This window comes from Marmota marmota, unplaced genomic scaffold (genome assembly GCF_001458135.2).
Source record: "Marmota marmota marmota unplaced genomic scaffold, marMar, whole genome shotgun sequence".
Classification (NCBI taxonomy): Eukaryota; Metazoa; Chordata; class Mammalia; order Rodentia; family Sciuridae; genus Marmota; species Marmota marmota.
The window spans coordinates 13,887,241-13,908,583 of NW_026000222.1; the positions used below are offsets into that span (position 1 = coordinate 13,887,241).

The window sequence follows — 21,343 nt, forward strand, 5'->3', positions numbered from 1 at the left end:
AAGGGGGAATGGGACTCATGTGCTATTCAATCATCTGTCTTGCTTCCCTGCAACTAGGAGGGTCTCCTTTCCATCATCTCCCTGTTCTTCCGTGTTCTTGTCTCTGCTCCTGCAATCCCAGGGCCCTTGAACATCTTTCTCTTCCTCCACATTTATCCTTTAAGAAGCACAAGTTCACGTTTCACTTAGGCAATAAAATTCTCTACTGTTAATGAAGTCCACAAACATCTGTCTCCTCTCTGTACTCCTGTAGTCCTGGTCAGCCCACACCACTGAAACAGAAACTCCTGTTTCACGCTGGTTGCTTTTAGCTCTACAACTTGACTATAAGCTGCCTGAGGGCAAAACTCACCCTGTCTTTCTGTTTAGTCCTGGCACAGTACTCCGCATGGAGTCTGGGGATATCTGTTTAATAGTCCATCTTCTCTTTCTCGGAGACATCTTGACGTCATAAATGTAATCACAAAAGACCCAATAATCCAAATTCTGAATACACTACCTGATTATTTCAGTATTTTATGGTTTATGATATCTGATATATTATCCCTCATTCCAAAATTCTGGAAAGTATGATGTCTATAGAGGCAGCCCGCTATCCAGTCATCCAGCCAGAGGTCCATGCAGCAAAACTCCAGAAAGCCAAGCAAATTCCTAAATACGAGCCTATGAGGGGACATGAGATCAGATGTAGACTATATGAAAGCGAACTGGGCTTCTGCCTCTTGGGAAGGGTCATTAAAGCCATGCTCACAGCACAACAGAAAGATGAAGCTGCTAGGGGTCCCAAACTTATATTAGGTAGTTCTTAACCAGCAGAACATTAATCTAAATATCAGAAGTAACCGCTATAGTTCAAGGCTACACAGATCCAGGAACACTGAACTTGGGCAGGGGATTTATTTGCACCTGAAGCTCGGGAACACATCAAGAAGCAGGCACAAGGGCTGGAGTTGTGGCTCAGCGGTAGAGTGCTCACCTAGCATGCTCGAGGTGCTGGGTTTGATCCTCAACACCATATGAAAATAAATAAATAAAGATATTGTGTCCAACTTCAACTAAAAAGAAATATATAAATGTGTATATATAATATATATATATATTATATACATTTATATATTTTTTTTTTAAAAAAAAAGAAGGCGGCACAGGCCTCAGGTTTTCTTTGATACAGCTCCATCTACATGAGTACTAACAGTGAACACATTACCGGGGCTCTGCTCCTGTGGCAGCTACCTGTAGCTCTGGGAAACCCCAAGCAACTCTGCGGGATGGAGGAAATATGCCCTCTCCAGTAACTCCTCCAACCGGCATTCAAGGGTGATAGGGAAGCCAGAGGAGCCTTGCTCAGGAACGGGACCCAGCAGGCATCTCCAAATGACTCACTGAAGAGTGTTTTCCTATCAGTGAGAAGAGTGCCAGGCGGTGGGCTCACCCTCACAGCTCACTCTGGCTCGAGGCTCTGGAACTGGCACATGACAAAACAAACAAGGGCCTCCCTTTACAGACTTGTTAATAGGGCAACACACACACAAACTCACGTGCATGTGTGCGCTCGCTAGCTGACTCGCATGCACTTACACACTCACCAGCCCAGGCTCAGCCAGTTCCTCCCCTGGTCATTAGCATAAGTAGCTTTTTGAGTGGAGGAGAGCAGGGGATCCCTGATAAAGCAGGAATGGATGCTGGAAGGTGGAGCCATCAGCAAGGGCATGAAGACAGGCGGCCACTGCAGATGCAGAGCCGCGCACAGGAGGTCCTGCCTGCAGCCGGGCAGGGCGTTGCCTTGGCTGGCACCCTCAGAGCTGTCCTCAGGCTGTGTGCTAAGCCTCCCTTGACCTTTCGACTCAGAGGGCATGATGTAGACAGTGATCCCATCAAAGAAATTCCCTCCTAAGTGACTCATTTTACTAAGGGGAAGATTTGAGAAGCCTATTTCATACTGGGAAGTCCTCAAATCCTAGAGGCCTGGGGAGCGATCTCCAATTTCAGTTCTCTTTCTTATGGTCTTGCAGAAGAGCGGCCAAAAGCCTCCACCAGGACCTGGGGGCATCGAGAGAGACTGGAGGGAGCACTGCTGGTCCTCTGAATCCTCCAACCCGAGCTTAAACCCACCTGGGAGGGAGAGGCGGGTAGGTAATGAAACTTAACTACCTGTCCTGGTCTTCCCCATTCCGCATGCAGATTCTGAAGCTCATTATTGACACTGTTACTTTTAATCAAGAAGAACATGTTGAGACATATTTACCATTGACCGCTTCAAAGAGTGGCCTTGGCAATTAGGCAAAACAACAAAGGAACATTTCTTCTTAAAAGCGTAAGGATCCGAGTGTTCGCACTTCTTAACCTACTGGGGAGCCACCCTAAGAATCAAGCAACTGCAGATAATAATTACACCCTCACAAGCCCAGCAAAGGTAGCCCAGAGGTCTTCCTCCTCTTGCTGCTCCCAATGTGTCTTTGGGGCCAACACAGCTAGGAAGAATCGCCAACGCCACATTAAATAGTGCTTGGATTAATTATGCTTGAAAGTCTCTTATCTGAGCACTGCTAAGACCAAACAATTGAGTTTGGGAATGAGTGTGGTTACATATTTTTCCTTAATGGCTTCCTGAACACCCTGGTTAGGTCTTGTCCCAGGGGGAAGATTGCCAGTTCGAGTCATAAAATGTGATCAATGTAGATCAAGACCCCGTGCTAAGTGTCTAGGATGAGAGAGGAGAAACATTATTTATGCCAACACGCAAATATACGAAAAGCGCATGTTACAAAGAACTTCCGCTTCCTTTCTGAAGGTGCACCCACCCTCCCTCCACCCCTTGACCCCTCTGCTCATCCCACCAAAACATTCAGCCAATAATTCTAATCTTGGAAGGAGCCAGAACAAGAGAAAACTTCAGAAACTACTCCCGCCGTAGTTTCAAATTCCCACATCAGGCATGATAGGATTGGGGGAAATCAAATCTGGTTGGTTAACGGGGCCAACTTCTTTGGCCTCAATAATACAGAGGCTACTGGGGCTCTGGCCCTACTGATCTTTACTTTGAAGCTCCTGTATATGATGCAGATTCCAAAACTCAACTGTCTGCTCTCACGATTTGCATTCGCTCACACCACATTTACTGAGCACTTAGGTTATACATAGCCACCCTTCCTGTGGATGCTCACTCCCGCTAGCTCGCTCTCACGGCGGGTAGAAGTGGCCCAGCACTTCCCACAGCCACTGAGACTCAGTCTACATCACACTGATCTAGCTTATCACATCCCCACAACCCTGAGCCCTCCTGCTCTGATGTCAGAACCTGTCTTTCTAATCAGCAGGTATGGTCACAGCAATCCCATCCCACCGTGTGGCTCCACGGTTGCAAAGGGGGCTCAGCAAACTGAGCAGCTGCCCTGAGACCCTATGGTGCTGGAGAACACTGACACCAAGACTCAGATTCGACAATGCCAGTCCCCTCGAATGTCTCATCTCAGTCTCGCCACAAGATCTATCAAGTAAAGGAACCTTAGGGATCTTGAAAACTGACCATGGCTTGACAGATTCTTTTCCCCACTCTGGGAATGAAGGACGCGCTGTCCTGCAAATACCGATGAGAAACTGCCAGAACCCCTGAACCAGCCTACACAAAGCCTTTCTTCTGTTCTTTGATGTTGTCAAGTTGACAAGACAGGATATGATTTAATTTCGACTGGCTCCTCTTAGGTGACCCAACAGGTTTCCCACATCCTCCCTGGCCCTTTGTATTCTCATTGTGATTTCCCTGGCCACGGTTCCTCTTTGGGCTGGGCCTTTTGACTCCACAGACTCCGTAGACATAAGCAGCAGAAAGTTCTGGGGGCCGTGGACCACCTCCCCCAAGTCTTACCAAGAGGCGTCGAGGCTGCTGTGTGGCCTGTTCACTGCACTCCACCAGGTGGTGGCCCAGCCCGGCTTTCACGCGACCCAACACTATCCTTTCCTAGAGCCTCATTCTCATGATGTACTGGGAGTTAAGGTGAATAACACAGAGAGGACAGTTGTCCTTAATGAACTTATAATTGGAACTCAACGTCTGGGAATGAAAATGAATCACCTTGGAGAAGTCTATTCAGAAACCGAAGCTCAGCTCCATGTTGTCCTGTCTCCCTGCCAACCCCAACTGGTTCCCTGTGGACAGGTCAGTGACAGGGAAAAAAAAAAAAATCCCTCTCCACATAGGTCCACAGGAGAAGCTGGATTTTCAAGGATTCAGTCCGTGTCCATTTGCAGGAGACACAAAGAAAGGTTTAAAGCCGCAATGGCATGTGCAGATCACACAGAAATCCTACTGGCCCTAAAAGGAGAGCAAAAAAATTTCCCTGTGAATGATTTCAAACTAACAACACATGGAGAAGGGGGGATTCAGAAGAGATGAAGGAAAAACAGAAAGGAGGAGGAAGGAGCCAGGAAATTTTTTTTTAAGGAAGTCTCTTAAGCATTCACTCCCGGCCCTTTCAGCCACTGGGATGGAAAGTGTTACTCAGCGGCAAGGCCTCTTGCTAATTGTGGGTTTTTATTTTTATTTCCTATTACCCTCTCGCACGCCTGATGAGATTATTTTACCGGAACTGACACAGCGGGAAGCAGCAGGCATACGTGGAGCCTCTGAGGAGGTGGTGCGATTTCATTTTCATTGATCAGAAATCAGCAGGGCAGTAAGTGATGGGAAATTCCATTAGAAGAAAACTCACAAGCCATGAGCCTCAACTTCCTAGCCACACCCAGGGCCCCCCAGAGGTCTTGCCTTCCTTTGGACTAAGTCCACATGGAGTGGCAGGTTGGAAGTGCTTTCCTCAAAATGGCCATAGAAGGACAAATGCCACGCTGCTGCTCGCTTGGCAGAGTCTGAGCGGGAGAGCACACCAGCAGGGGCACTTAGCTGTGGCCTACAGAGGAGTGTCCCAGAGACCCAGAATAGGATTCCTTAGAACCAATCCCCGTAGCCCAGCGCAACCCAGGCTTAAAGGACTCCTTTCCAAGGATCAGAAAACAAGAGGATGCACCAGCTGTAAATATGTTCCCCAACAGAAATGACTCTGAAGGCATCTACCATATACTGAGTGCCTACTCTGTGCTAGGTGCTCAGCTAAGTGCTCCACATGTAGGCACTCAGGCTTCACCAAGCCTTCTAGGATGAATGTTGTTCTCTCTCTTTTCTCTCTCAGACAGATTAGGAGGCTAAGGGCCAGGAAGGGGAGGGAGAGAGGGAGCTGATGTAATGCCTCCTGAGGAAGAACACTGATGCCCACCAAGAGCTAAGGAAGGCTGAGGAGGAACAGGAGAGCTCATGCTAGAGTCTAAGAGAAGACGAAGCTCTGATGAACTAGTCTGGGTTTTCTGGAGATGATATTCTCTGAATCATCCACCTCCGTGGCCCTCAACACTCCAAGAATAGCACCCACTATGTGCAGGGCTGGAACCACAGGTGACCTTCTCTTCGGAATGTGTAGAATGGCTACTGTTTTAGCAGTTAAGATCCCCTCCAACTGTTTGCCCAGCAAATATCGCCTCACTCACCAAAGGCCCACGGAAAAAAACAGCAAGGAGCCACTTGAAAAGACAGACTCTACCAAAAGCACCACCAGCTAGGTGGCTCACAAGACCACCACTGGCCATTTTTCCACATAAAAGGCAGAAAATAGAAGCAAGACACAGCCAGATAATTAATACTTCTCCAAACAACCCCTCACCACAAAATGGAAATTTTTAAATGCATTCAGGATGACCATGTACTGAGCCAAAAACTATTAGCAAGCTTCTACTGAACATCTAATCAATGGCCCAAGAAAGCATAATATAAAAGACATGAAGCTAGGCACAGAGACACACACACACCTGTGATTCCAGCCACTTGGGAGGCTGAGGCAGGAGGATCACAAGATTGAGGCCAGTTTTAGCAATTAAGCAAGACCCTGTCTCAAACTAAAAAATAAAACGGGCTGGGAATGTAGCTCAGTAGCCCTAAGTACCCCTAAGTTTAATCCCCTGTGCCAAAGAATAAAAGAATAAAGCAGAATAAAATAAAATTAAAAAATACATGGGTCCCAGTGAGCTTACAGACTAGGTTGAGAGTAAGGATACCCAGCCCACGGTCATGTATCTGTACTGCTCACATGAATACACAACACACTGAGGTCAGGGCAAAGGAAGAAAGAAAAGAACAAAAAAGGAGGACATTTTAACCCAAAAAAATGAAGTGAAGTTCAAGTGCATACGGATAATAACCTACACTCAAGACATAAATCTGGCTCTGAGATATCTACAAGTTAAAGCACACTAACAACATTTTTAGGGACACTATTCATAATGTCCAAGAGAAAAAAAAGGACAAGCTGATGGTCAGAATTACTTCGCTCCCATCATTTCTCGATTGCCAAAAGTGGGACGGGACTGGGAGCAGGCGGCGCCTGCAACCCCTCTCTCTGATCTCTTTGGGGAGGTAATAATGAGAATGTGCAAGTGTGAGACCATCCAGTCTCACGACCTCCTTTGACAGACAAGAATAATGACTCCAGAGAGTGTTGGCGGTTTGCTGAAGGTCAGACAGCTGGTCAGTGGCAGAGCAGGGCTCAGGGCCTGGGTATCTCACGCCACACGCAGCCATTCCCCATTATCCTCCAGACTCCATGGGCCGGATAGCGGGTGGGGAGGGAAGGACTGCTCCACAGGAAAAGAGGCCTAAGGACCAAACAACTAGATGCACTGGGTAGACTCCATGTGGCTACAAAACCTAAATGGCCAACTATATGAAAAAGCCATGTCAGGGACAATCAGTAAGTTACTCAGAATCTGGGATTGGATGGTGTTAAAGATCTTGTCGATTTTGTTAGGGAAATAATGATAGAATAGTTTCATACAAGAAAATGATGAAGTGTCCTGATACCTTAGGCCTTAAAATAAAACAAACCTAGGAAAAGGTGAACTGTGAAGTCTAGTGGAGTTGTAGAAAGGTTCATGATACGTCTACTTTCACAACATTTTTCTTCTTCTTCCCTTAAAAGTTATGCTCAGTTATCAGGGACATCTTATGAAATAATAGCACTGGCCAGAACCAGGCTACTTAGTCTTGAACTCATAAGATCAAGATAAGTCAAGCATTTCTGCAAAGAAACAGGAGTTCTCCTTTCTTCAGAAGAGAAAACGTCCATTGTGAGAATTCCCTCCAAACCCAGCTACCTCTACAGTGGCTGTCAGAATTTGCCATCTGCCACCTCCACCCTTAGCATTGTCATGTTGCTAATACTAGAAGAATACAAGCACGGTGTCTGACACATTTTGTAAGTGGTAACTTTCACTACCCTTGCTGAGCAAAAATGAGTTTGCTTACTAATATGGACCACTTGATTTGGACCTCAGAGACCAAGTCTGATGAAAAAGATGAAAATGTATCCATTGATGAGTTAAAAGCTAATGCCTATTGATTCGAGGGGTTGAAAAATATTTTTAAGCCAGGTAAAATGGCACACACCTGTCCTCACAGTGACTCAGGAAGGTAAGGCAGGAGGATTGCAAGTTCAAAGCTATCTTGGGCTGGTTAGCAAGACTGTGTCTCAAAATAAAAAAATAAAAATATAAAAGATCTGGGGGTGTAGATCATTGGAAAAGTGCCCCTCGGTTCAATTTGCAGTAATAAAAATAAATAACACTTTCAGTGAATTTACAAATAAGGAGATATTCACGAAGCACTGTTTTTTGAACTGTCTTTCATCTCAGCATAAATGCTTTATGAGTCACCTTAATTGCTTTGTAAAGGTTGCACAGAGCTGCTTCCTTCCTATTGGGCCGGTTCTGTCCTGTTGATCTGTAGGTAAATGGCCCAATGTCAAGTGTGCTTCTTGCCATAAGTGGCCCCCGCACACCATCATTCAGCAGCTCCCCCCTCCAACTTCAGTGCACTCACCAACATGCTGTGAGCTCCCGGGAAATACTCGGCTACGGACTTGTTCACACTAGCATCAAGATCTGACCAGAAGTACAGTTGCACCCAGCACCAAGCTCCCCAGGAACAAATCACGGTGCTCCTTCGATTTATACGACACTTTATACATGTTCAAACACTCATATTCACTTCTCATTTGACCTCCAACAATCTTTTAAATAGACAGAATGGGAATCAGACTGTAGATTTTACAGGCTTAAAAAAAAAAATGTTAAACTTTATTGTGACTACTAGAGTCACACAGGTCACACAGCTGGTGAGTAGCAGAGCAAGGACCAGGACTGTCTCCAGGTTCCTAGTCTAGTGTTCTCTGTATAAAGACAACGTTTCCTCCAAGAGAGTCACCAACTCTCCGAGAAACAGGAAGGATAAAGACAGATCTACTTGCTGCGTACAGAAAACCCCAAGCTTCCAAATCCTTCAAAAACACTTTTCATCTAAATAAGAGAGAGAAAAAAAATAAGTGCACCAAAGACCTAAAAAAAAAAAAAAAAAAAAAAAAATTCCCCCACTGATCACACCTAAAAAGCAGAGTTACAAATACAGGTTGAGCCTTCCTGCTCCAAAAGGCCAAAATCTGAAATGATTTTTGAGCACTGACATGATGCCACAACTGGAAACGCCGTACCATGGAATAATAGGATTAAAAATACTGTATAAAATCAACGTTGGGCTATGTATCTGAGTGCTATGTGAAAGATAAATGAATTTTGTCTTTTGACCTGGGTCCCATCCCTGAGATAGCATCTGTCCAAATGTTAAAAAAAAAAAAAATCTGAAATCACAAACACTTTTGCTCCCCAGCATTTCTGATAAAGGATACTCAACTGTAACAGCAAATGTGGAGCTACTCCACATGGTCAAGAACATGAGGGGAAAATGCTAAGTCACAGATTTTTACATAGATGGGAGGGTTGAAGGGCCTGGAAAACGAATTCAGAAAAGTGCCAAATTCCACGCCCCCCACCAAAAAAAAAAAAAAAAAAAAAAGCCTAAGACATGAGTAGGTTGAACTCAACTCCTTCCCAAACACCCTGAAGTGAGCAGGCAACACTGCTGCTTCAAAGGTCCCACCACTCAGCTCAAAAACCTATATGCAAAACGAAGTCATGAGCAGCTGGCTGCTAGGAGCTGCTCCTGAATGAGGCTGAACCTTCAAGAGCTAATGTCCATGCAGAATGTGAGACCAGTGGGGTAACACAGAAGGTGGCCTGGGGGCAGTAGAACTGTATCATGACCTGGCCCAAGTGCACGCATCCACATTAAACCAAACAGGGAAACCGACTCCCTGGCCATTGCAAATGTCACCTATTTTCTATGAACATGAGCACTTTCTGTAGCCCTTTGAGCTATCACGATGGAGAAGGAGACTCAGTGTCAACTTGGCATCCAGTGATCACCCTCTGAGTCTAACTGAGCTCCAAATACAAATTCCCAACTTATGAAACTAAGGCAGTCTGGGCAGGGGAAGGGTGAGAAGCAGAAGCGAGTGGGTCCAGAATACAACACAGTGACCAGGATTCCTTGATGTCCCTATTGGACGGAGGGTGACCTCATAGGGTGGATCCAGAGGGAAGGGCTGCTGAGCTACCATGTCTCCCAAACCCAGACAGATGTCTATTCTTACGGCACCCCCTAAGAACTGAGGAGACCAGTCATCAATCTCTGGGGCCCTTCACTCATCTGCATGGGTCTACCTCCTCCCTGCCGGAGTGTGGGTTTGGCCCCTATCAGAGGGAAGAGAAAAATCCTGCTCATCGTGCCTGTGGCCTGATACCAACAAAGGCTGAATCTTATCATTACTACCCTGGTCATGCCAGTGACAGCCTCAAGACTTATATCTTGCTGCCCAGTCTGTATGGCCTGGCTTCCTCACCCTCTCTGGGACAGACCCTTGGCTGGTTTGGGGCTTGAAGCGTGAGCAAATATCCATACACCTGTGACCCCCTTGCCTGTACCTGTCTGCACTTCTCCAAGCTTAGTCTTTAGCCCTCCCCGATGTCACACAGCTGCTGGCTTCCCTCCCCTCTGGTCAAGCTTTACATCTGGCTCCTCCTGAGCAGGCACAAGGATAAGAAACCCACATGCCACACACAGCCTGCCAAGAAGGGCAGGAAGGTGGAGTCTGCCAGCCAATTCACCTGCCTCCTGATCTGGCACTAGCCTCCACCTCCCTCTTCCCTATTCTCTTAGGACCCCACAAAACTTATATTCACAAACTTTTATTTTTAGTTGTATTTATATTTTTAGTTTACCTTCATTTTTATTATTATTTTTTATATTGTGCTGAGGATCGAACCCAGTGCCCCACATGTGCCAGGCAAGCGCTTTACCACTGAGCCACCCACCCCAGCCCATTAGTTCACAAACTAAAAATTCACTCCTGAGGTGTGGTAGATGGCTTCTTGACAGAGGTCAATGTCATTTGGGTTGAGCACAACCTGTGTTGTCGGGTCTGCAAATGCCAAGAACCTATATGACAACCTGTAGTAGGGCTGGGCCAAAGGAGTTAAGCCTCACTGTGGTATGCAGGCTCACCCCCAGGCTCAATGGAAAAATATATATGCTCTATGTTTATAGGTTTATTTATGTATGTGTGTGCATGTACATACATATTAGTTTACAAAAATAATAAAAATTTGCCATTTCAATACATATACATAATATATGTATTACCTATATAAATAGACATACACATACAATTCTATTATTTAAAACAAAATCAATAGAAAACCAAAAGAGGAACAACACCATAGAAAACCAACACACGCACAAACACGCACGCACGCACGCACGCACGCACGCACGCAAGACCTTGTCCCAAAACTTCCCAGATGAATTTCACTTAATACTACTGAACCCCTAACTGGTCCCTGCCTACTGGCCTGGTCTGGGGAGTGGACTCCAGCTGTTCTAGAGAGAACTGACCCTATTAGCTTCATTTCACAGGAGGAAAAGGGAATGTAAACATTAACCAGACCAGAGACAGAAACCAGTGATATGATCTCAGTCGGCACCAAAATCTCTCCCCAGCATTCTGTCACCCAATGATCAACTATTTAACTTGGGACATTCACTGGCCCATGGGAACCTGAATCATAGAACTCAATGTCCCTGCATAAGTGGTTTTTCTCTCTACAAGTAGAGCATAGATCATAAAACGAGCCCCAGGAACACCCCTTGCGCAGGGCGGAAGGGCTACCAGCCTTGACTGAATTCCACACACACACACCAACCTGTCCCCCAGGGAGGGCAAAAGTGGAGTCCAGAGGAATGGCTGGGCAGGCCCAGGGCAAGGGGCCACACGGAATTTTCACTCTTAACATTCAAATTCCCGAGTCACAGTTGAAACCCCACTGCTATAATTGTTTTATACACTCTCCACACATACACAAAAAGATGACTTTAAGAAGTTGCATTAGCTTCCAGATCCGCTGTTTAAAACCCTTCCTTCTCCTGAGCGCGTTGAGATAAAAGCTGTTTGCCTCACTGGCCAGCTGTCAAATTCCGGCACTTGCTTGGGCTGTGACCAGAGCAGTCTTCCATCTAGCCGTGGATGGCACAGGCCCTGCCAGCAGAGCAGGGGTTAATGGAAGCTGACCGCAGCACAGTTGTTAAGGTAATCAATACCACTGAGATACTAAAGCAGCATAAGCCACAATATTGATTGCCAAGCAGATGATAAAACTGTTTATTATGATAATTGCAGGGTCCCTGCAAGATGCTCCTAGCGCTTCCTAAAGCTGTTTACAAAACTAATAAAGATTTGCCATTTCAAGGTCTTTCACTCTAAACCATCGCTCTCCCCCAAACTCCCACCCCCTAGCCCTCCACCAAAAAGCAGGCCTGGTCCCCAGCAACTGCACATGGCCTGTGCTGGGTGCAGCAGATGCCTCAGAACCCTGAAGAAGACTGTCTTCCTCTCTCCTCACCCACCCCCAACTCCAGGCAAGAGGACGGAAGCACAGCCGTCAGACACTCAGGACGTCCAGGGTTCCTCCTCGAGCCCGCCATGTGATAATTACGGGGCTTTATTGATGGCAGGGGGGCTGACATCCATTTGTTACAACACATTGAAGAAACCACACTACCTTGGTTGGTAATTAAAACTTCTCTAGAGGACTTGGTGGCCATGGAACTGACTGAACCCAGTCAAACACGGATTCTAGAATGTGGTTCCACCAACTGGACTCAGCGGTGCCTCCAGACTGCTGAACTGGGCTCAGGTCCCGAGTTCTATCATGCCCAATGTGCCAGTTTGGTTTGATTAACAGTGGAAATTAACTACTTCTTGGTCACAAATGCAGCCATCTGCTTTGATGCAGACAGCACATCACCGGGGTTGTGAGGCTGTTCAAGATGAACTGGAATGAGGAAATTCTCCAGTAGACATCTCACAGGGAACAGGATGTTCTTCAAACTGCGCAAGGGAAAACCACTTCACCCTAAGATGAGGTGGCCGAGGTACTGCGAAGTTCAACAAATATACTAACGGTGTATCTCAGAGTCTGAGAGAGGATAAACAGGAGCCCAGGGTGTCCAGCAGAGCCCTGTAGGTCTCCTAAGCAGCTTCAAGACAAGCCCCGCCCCTCACTTACCCTCAATAATGGTGGCTCAATCTACAGCAGCCAAGAGGATTTTACCCAGAGAGAATGAGTGGACTTGGCCTTCAAAACCACATTTGTGACTTAGGAGCAACTACTCTTGCAGCAGGTGGGTCAAAGTAAGATGATTTGGAGGCAGCCCCCTCTTCTTTCTTTCTTTCCCTAATCAAAGCACAGAGAAACTCTTCACCAGCATGTCTGCCTGGCTACTATCCCCTGGACTTAGGCAAGGGGGGCTGCACCCTCCCAGGTCTCTCCCTCTCCGGCTGCACCCAGCAGCCCTGCAAGGTCACTGCCCAGAGAGCATGCCTGTGTGTACACACATACATGGTTTAACTGCATGGACTAGTAGAGGCATGCAGCTCCTTTGTAGACACCTGGCTCTGCCCTACCTACTCCCAATCACACAGAAATCAGAAAACTGGAGCCAGTTTTATGTAAAGTGCAATCCTTTTGCCAAAGACCTTGCCATGAACTCATAGATACCACAAGATGGCTGGAAGGGATGCACCAGGGATTAGTCTAACCTGGTTACCTGGCTCTTGCGGGAACTATTTGGCAACCAGAAATGGCCAGAGGAAATCTGAGGCTTCCCTACTATTGCATTTCCTGAGCAACACTCTCCCAGGAAAGGAGAAAAGGACAAATAATCACCATCTACGAAACTCAGGCTGGACACCCCACTCATTCACGTACACTCCTGGGGTCCATGTTAACAAGTACCTCCATGGATGTAATACCAAAAGAAAGTTTAATATTAAGTAGGACTAATTCTGCTGTTACCTTTTAAACTTACTTGCACATATTCGTTGTACTTTCAACAATAACTTCAACAAAAAAAAATATATACCTTAAGAATGATATGGTCCACACTTGGAAACCCGCCCGCCATGGCCAGCCCAGCCTGCCTAAGTGCTAAGAACCATTTAGGAGCATTGTAAACCATTAGGGCCATTAGCTCTAATTTGACCTCAACAAAATAAATCAACCTGCTAGGAACAAATTTAGAAGCTTTCCAAAGTCAAGTTCTCAAACCCTGAAAGGTTCACAAGTACATGTAGGGCAGGGAACAAATGGCAGGCCTGGAGCTATTCCCTGCTCCTACCTTCCCTGCTGTGGGCTGACGAGGGTTTGTGCAGCTGGGCAGTGGACTCAAGCTCCTCTCAAGCCACTGGGATCAGGAAGCTGTGACCATCAGGAGACAGCATGCGAGTTGGAACCCATTTGCCTCTGCTGTTTAAGGGAGTGATCCTGTGCTTTTCTGCACATTCACACCATGTACCTTTCCCATCTACACTGATCTAAATGTGCACTTTCAAATGAATTTGGAGTCATTGGCAAGATATCCCGATTGGCTTTTAATGGTGCTGATTCTCGGCAACCGGTCAGAATCCACCCAGCCAAGGTGTCTTCAAATGGGCAGGTATGGTATACATTAAGAACCATGATTCCCCCACATTAAGACGTGAGTCAACACAATAAATATTTTCTCCAACAAAAACTTATAAACCATCAGCACACACTATAAATTTAGATTGCAAAATCGTTGTCATTTTTCATCTTTATTCTCCACTGATAATTATCTACTGCATTTTTTAATGCTGATGATACTGCCTTGACGAAGAAGCAGGAAGTGCAACCAAGTATGGCAACATCAAATTCCACCAGCTGATGGCGGTGGGCGGGGGCAAGCATACTCCAGGCTGGCAGTCCACATGTGGAGGTCAGCAATCCCATGTTTGTTTAAACGATAAAAACAGACTCGATGATCATTTCCCTTGTCTTTACGGGATTGTAAGGAAGAAGTAAGCAGCAAAGATACGGGTGAAACAAGTTAGCTGGCTGGAGAACCAGGAGGCAGCACCAAGTTCTGTGCCCCAGGAGTCTGCATTGCTACAAGCTGAGTAATCCGTGCCAGCTCCACCCGACATGAATTTCCAGGTATCAAATTATATGTTAATTACACGAATGTGAAGTTATATGAGGGGAAGTGGTGTTAGTCAGCACCCAGGGGGTGGAAGTTCAGTAAAACTTTAGCTTTGTAAAGCATGTTTCATGCACAGGCCTGAGGCCCTCTGGCTCAGAAAAAAGAGAAGAATTTGGAGTCGGGGCCCAGGATCTCTCTCCACATCTTCTCCTCTCAGGGTATCACAGCCTCTCTAAGCTGAACCTTGCTACCCTAGGACACAGGCTCCTCTCCTTTTGTGCATCTATTATACAGGGCCAACTGTGCTCCATCCTGGCCCAGCTCAGATCCAGCCAGTCAAAGGGCAGGGAGGAGCAGTTCCCCTAACATGAACAAGGGGAGAACATCAATGCTCCAGCGCTGACCCTCGGCAACATCTGAGGTTGGGGATGGCACCGTGTTCTGCCAGGCCCTGGCCTCCAAAGCCAAGGAAACATGCTGTACCTGTGAGGAGATCGAACTCAGAGTTCTGAAACTGTTCCCAAGCCTGTGGCTCAGACTGCAAGAACCTTATCAATATGACACACCACCCCCTGCCTCCCAGGCCCCCAGCAATCAGGTACTGATGTTCCTCTGATTTGAAGAGGGAGAGCTATGGAGAAGTCTAGGCCTGTCCCAACCAGTGCAGGGCCAAACAGATGAGCACTTAGGACTCGACTGTGCTGCTTAGGAATCACAGAAGACAGTCACCCAGAAGAGCTGCACACTTATTCTTCCCAGCCCCTTGCATTTAAACCACTATTTTCCTAATAATGCACTCAACAGGCAGATATGGGAGTGGGTAATAACACCTTGAAGGGGTCAATAATAAGGAAATCCTATACACAGTATAGCTTGCACAGTATCAGTGTAGTACTGGTATAGCATATAGTGTAATATAGTGTTAGTATAGTATGTGGTAGTGCTGTAATAGTGACTTAGAACGTGTGCTCTGGGCCGGCATTCCAGCAGAGAGGTCATTTTTTTTTAAAGCTGCGAGTTCTTAACCTACTTTGGGCCATCACACATGTAATGGGTGTAGGTATCATATTTGCTCCATCTGGTTGTTAGGATTACTGAGACTGTGAAGTATTTAGCACTGTAGATGCTGAATAAGTGTTAGCTATTAATATTTATACATACACACACAGAAAAAGAACATGTTCTCATTTCATTTGCTTAACAATCCAACAAAAAACCTATCCTCATTTTTAAGGCTCAGAGAAGCAGAGAAATTCACCAGCAATTACATACCCCAGGAGACGGCAATTCCGGACCTGCAAAAAGTACAGTAGTCCTTCCTTTTCTGCAAGGAATGCATTCCGAGATGTTCCTTGCATGCCTGAAACATCCAGGTACTGAACCCTAAATATACTATCTTCTTATATATTTATAGCTATGAAGAAGTTTAATGCATAAATCAAATGCTATGAGAAATTAACAATAACAAGTAATAGAACTAATGGTAAAATAGAACAATGATAATATGCTGTCATAAAATTTATTTAAAACTCATGAACTGTTTATTTCTGGAATTTTCCATTTAATATTTTCAGTCTATGGTTGACCAGGGATAATTCAAACTATGGAAAGCAAAACCACAGATAAGAGGGACCGCTATTCTCAGACTTCATTCCAGTGTCTTTTCCATCATTATTTTCCGGTCTGCCATGCACACAACACTGGGCCAGATGATTCTTGGTGATATGCAGGTAAGTGTTATAATTCCAATCATTATCTATTCAACGTTCATTTGAGTCAATAGAACCAACACATATCTGTGATTCCTCAGATATCACTGCTTGGGATGATGTAAAAGCAGGTATTAATGGTTTAAATAGGGGAACCCACTAAAAGAGAAACGTAAAGCAAATAATACAGTACGGGTGGTTCAGAGATATAACAAAACATGCCCCACGATGGGGGAGCTCTCCTCCCGGCTTAGAAGCCGAGACAGAACTGATCTTCCCAACATTCAACCCTGAAATCACCAAAGGCACATCCTGGTATCTTCTCTGCATCCACCTTACCCTTGCTAAGCACCACCTCCAACTCAAGAGCTTCTCTGCCTTCCTGCAGGCTTCCTGAGAAGGGTCATGTGAAGGGTTATCGGCCGCCGTGACCTCTTCAGTCATCAATAGTGCTCTGCCTCCCCCATCCCCCAGCGAGCACCCCGCAGCCGAGCGGGCCCCAGGCCCTCCCCCATTAATGCCTTTCTCTGTGTGCAGCTATCACAGGAGGGCTGCTGAGTGAGGGGGCCTCTGGCTGACCTCTGCTGACCTCTGCTGACAAGCTCCGCGCCCCCTCTGTACACTGATCTAATGCTAGGCGGGGTAATTAGCGACCGAGTAGTAATTGCAGCTTCTAACGATGCTGAACCAAGATTGCAAAAATTCCCCCAGAGGCCCCTACTGGGGACCCCAACCCACACTGAGGCATCTGCTCTCCGCCGAAAGGAAGGACTCAGCAACATTTCTAAGGGAGGCCAGCACCATTCCAGGTTTTAATTAAAGTGGGCCTCTGGTAAGGAGTCAAAGCTACAAAAGGAAATTAGTCCACAAAAGAAAGTGGCTGAGGAAGAAGTCTGGGGCTTGCCTGGAAGCGCCCATTCAGGAAAGCATGAGCTCTCCAGGTAGAGGACCATGCCTGAGAAACTTTCATCTCAGCCACAGAAGGAACACACCAAGTACACCTGGAGAGGCCCCAGAAAGAATCGCACAAGGGCAGGATACCCACAGACAGTGAGTGCTTCTGCTTGGCTTACCCGTCCCCTGTCCTCACACCAAGTCCAGCCCCATCACCCACTCAACACAAAAAAAATCCCTTCCCCAAAGAACACGTGTGTCTCACTGTTCACCCTAGAAGATGCCAGACTCCAGGCCGTGGAGGTCAACCCTAAGGCATCTGCAGTACCATCTGCTGTGATCTGGTAATTCCACCAGACCCGTCCAACGGGCCACCTCCACAGGCCACCTACAGGTGTGTGTGACACCAGTTAGGATGGCGCACAAAGTCCCCACTGAGAAACAGAAGGAAACACTTCCACCTAGAGTAGATGGCCCTCACTGTGGGCCACCTAAAAACAAACCCTCTCACCCCAGCAGGACAACAGGAGACACCCACCAGCTCAGCAGCAGCTGGGTCATCCTTCCCAAGCAAACTCTTTATTTTTCAAGCCCACCTCCCACTCCAGTATCCTCTGCCTGCTTCCTATTTGAAAAGCCAGTACACGACACCGCAGCTACCCACAACCACTCTGGAAGCGCTCCTCAGGCAAGGTAGCAGTTTCGGGGGTGCATTCGCTCTCCCAGGTGGACCCGACATGTGCCCATCTGAATGACTCCACACACTTCAAACTACACTTCCTCCCCTGTCGCACCGCCCAGTCTCCCCATTATCAACAAATTCAAGGCATTTCTGGGCTGAATCCAGTTACAAAATCCAGGGTAGCAACTGCTGATTGGAGAGCAAAATGGAGGGTGAATTAGTGCAAACAATTAATATACTTAATAACTCCGGCCCCCACGACAGAGTCCTCAGACGCCCCTCGATTAACCTCTCCCCGCTACAAGCAGTGGGTCTCCACCAGCATTCTTCTGTTCCCTATCACTTAATCATTTTTTAATCCACAACAAGGACTCTGCGCCACACTGTGGTTTTGTTCTCTCTTAATCTTTTATGAGGGACCTTATCAAAAGCTTTTAGAAAATACAAGGGAATTTTGCCTACCAGGTCATCTTTATTATTTTAGAATTCTTTATGAAGAAATTACAGACTTTAACATTGTAAATGAATATTTAAGACTCAGCATTCACTTAGACAGGCAAGTCTGACTCAGGTTATATTTAAGTTGCCGTATTACTTCATCTTTAGAAAGATTCCTTGTCTGCCGACCAGGACAAAATGACTCCTTCTCCTTAACCCCCAGGTATGGTAACTCCTGGAATTCCCCCAGGACTTTCTGGACCAGGTGAAACTGAGTATGTCCCAAGCACCAGTGGGATATAACAATACATTAACAGAACCTGGAACCATGGAATAAAATTCACCAAGTCACCTGGCGTGGTGGTGCATGCCTATAATCCCAGAGGCTCAGGATGCTGAGGCAGGAGGATCGCGAGTTCAAAGCCAGCCTCAGCAATGGTGACGCGCTAAGCACCTCAGTGAGACCCTGTCTCTAAATAAAATACAAAATAGGGCTGGGATATGGCTCAGTGGTCGAGTGCCCCTGAATTCAATACCCAGTATACACACACACACACAAAGTCAGCAAGTCAAGGAAGTGGGAATATGGCAGCCTATATGACTTCTGCTGTTCCCCCTTTCCCAGGTGGCACTAGGTAAGCAGCTGTCCCACAACATCTACAGGGAGCCAGCTGCGGCTCTGCGATGTTGACGCCGTCTCTGTTCCCTCTGAACACCCGTTTGTTGTAGCTATTATTTCTAATTAGCACTAGGCAACAGACTCAGCCCTGAGCTCTGGGGCAGGTTTCCCTCTGATAGAACAATTAAGGATGCACAGAGGGAGGGGGATGTTTCCTGGTCATCTAAAAATTATTTTCTTGGCAGGTTTAAAAGGCAAATCATCCTAGTCAAAGATAACAACTCTTCAAGAGATGCCTGTGAGTGGGGCTCAAAAGGCTTCCCATCAAGTAGAACCGAGGGCCAACTAACCCAGGGGACCCCAGCACATCATCCTCATCACCAGAGGAATCCTCAGCCTTCCCTGTCCACATATCTGCTTCTAATGCTCCCCTTGGCCTGAGGCTGGGCTTGAATCACCAAAAACACAGACAGGGTTCCTACTCTTTAAGCCAAGAAGATGTGCCTGCCACTTCTCCAGAACATGGGAGTGAAACAAGTTCCAAGAAACAGTCTCGGATTCCAGAGTACTGGGTGGTTCTTCCTCCTGGAGGAAGACCATGAATGTCAAGTCAAAATCCAACACCTATTAAAAGGGTCAGCATAAATGATTCGGCCAAACTCTCTCCTCTGCACCCAGCACGTTCCTCCCCCATCTGGGTACCCTGGAGGACGGAATGGGAACTGCAGATCCAGGAGCTCCATTATGGCAATGCAGTTCAGCCTGGACTTAATGAGCTCTTGTAAGGAAACAGGAAGTCTATAAAGTAATTTAAATAACTTCCAGTCCTGAAATAAAGGAAATTAAACTGCTGGCACGAAACTCTCTGATGGACACCTTCTTTGTCCCTCCAATCACATCCACAACTACAGCTGTCATATTCCTCTCCCCAAGGCCGGCCCCCAAATTCCTCTAATATGAAACACAAAGGCTATCAGTCAGCCCTTAGAGCTCTGCAAACTTCTGCAGAGACCATTAGCCAGGGCTGCAGAGTTACGTGCAGCCAGAACATAGGAATTGGCCCGCAGCCCCACAGGAGTCCTGCTACTCCTAGCTGCAAGACCAGGGGCCTTAGCACCTCACCATGATATAGGGAAAGTCTGGTCCGGAGGAGCAGATCTCCAAGATTGTTAAGAGGGTCAAAGGAGCACTCTGAGAACAGCTGGGAAGAAATGTTGGGATCGTTCCAGCTGCCAGGGTCCTCGGGCTCCAGAATTTCTCAATGCTCTACTCCAGGGGCACTGTCCTAGTCTAGCTTTCCTCTTACCTGTATTGATTCATAACTTCTACTTCTCCCAAGCCCCTAAATATAGATATTTATGTGGACAACTATTAGTCCAACTAGACCTGGTTTCCTTAAGGGTAGGGAAGTCTGTGGCCTTTCATCTACTGTAAGCCACAACACTGACAGGTCCTCCAGAGAGGGCTGGAACCCACAGACCAGGAGGCCATTCAGACACCTCTCAAGCACAAATCTGCTGGCAACTATCTGTAACTCTCCAGAAGACTGGGACAGCGTCACAGCAAGGTAAGATTGGTAACTAGCTGAGGCTCTACAAGATGGGGGTGTGGGTCCCCTCTCTGAACAGAAATAGCCCCAGATTCTGACATGCACACCCAATGAGAGGCACCCACTGTCGCTGGGGCAGTTTTACCTGGTAAATCTAAGCTGCCAGATGCTAGAGGCTGTTTCTGGCCATAGTTAAGTTTACTTTATTGATAATAATCAGCCAGATACAAACTGGTCTGACGGGTACTCTGGACACAGGATCATCACAAAGACAAACTTAAAAGAAGCCTGAGGTCCATATCTCTAGCTTTGCCACTGACAACTGGTGTAATAAAAGTCCACAGAGAAGCTAGAGGCTCACTGTGGCCAAGAAAGCCACCTACTCTGTGCAGTGGGCAACATCTGGTGCTCTTGAAAGAGAACGTTTGGGTCTTCCTCAAAGAGAGACCCTCCCAAGCCACCACTAAGAAAAGAAATCACAAACAGAAATCTAACTCTGTTTTATATAAAGGCACCGCTCACAAGCATTCTTGACCTTCACAGGCAGGCTTCATGTGAAACCAACCACACTGTCACCCTACAGATGACGGGAGGGTGAGATCTCTGTTATACATCTTAGCAGTCTTATTTTGAAGTTTGTGTTTTGTTCTGCTGGTGCCGGGGATAGAACCCAGGGCCTCATGCACATGAAGTATCATACCCTGGCGGTCTTAAAATCACTGAGGAATTCCACAAGGCTATCTTGCCTTGGGCCTGGGTAACCTGCATGATTGGATTCGGAGGGGCCAGAGGCCTGTTTGAGCAATCACTGTCTTCCCTTAAAGGTCTCAGGAGTTGAGCAACTGTGTCCTTTACCCTGCAGAATGGCTCCAACTCTTGAGCAATCGCCCTTTCCCTCTAGGGCTCCCCCGGGGACTACCCTACAACCACCTAAAGGCGCTTCTGCCTCCCAAGTTGGGGGGGG

General features: G+C 46.7%; 1 protein-coding gene and 1 long non-coding RNA gene across 2 annotated transcripts in view; one reads left to right on the plus strand and one right to left on the minus strand.

The window, feature by feature from the left end:
* Window positions 1–21,343, minus strand: part of Zfhx3 (zinc finger homeobox 3) — a 231,367-nt gene that overhangs the window by 169,288 nt on the left and 40,736 nt on the right.
* LOC125613166 lies at window positions 14,339–16,214 on the plus strand. Its single transcript, XR_007343664.1, has 3 exons — window positions 14,339–14,502; window positions 15,723–15,861; window positions 16,063–16,214. It is a non-coding gene; the product is annotated as an uncharacterized LOC125613166 (long non-coding RNA).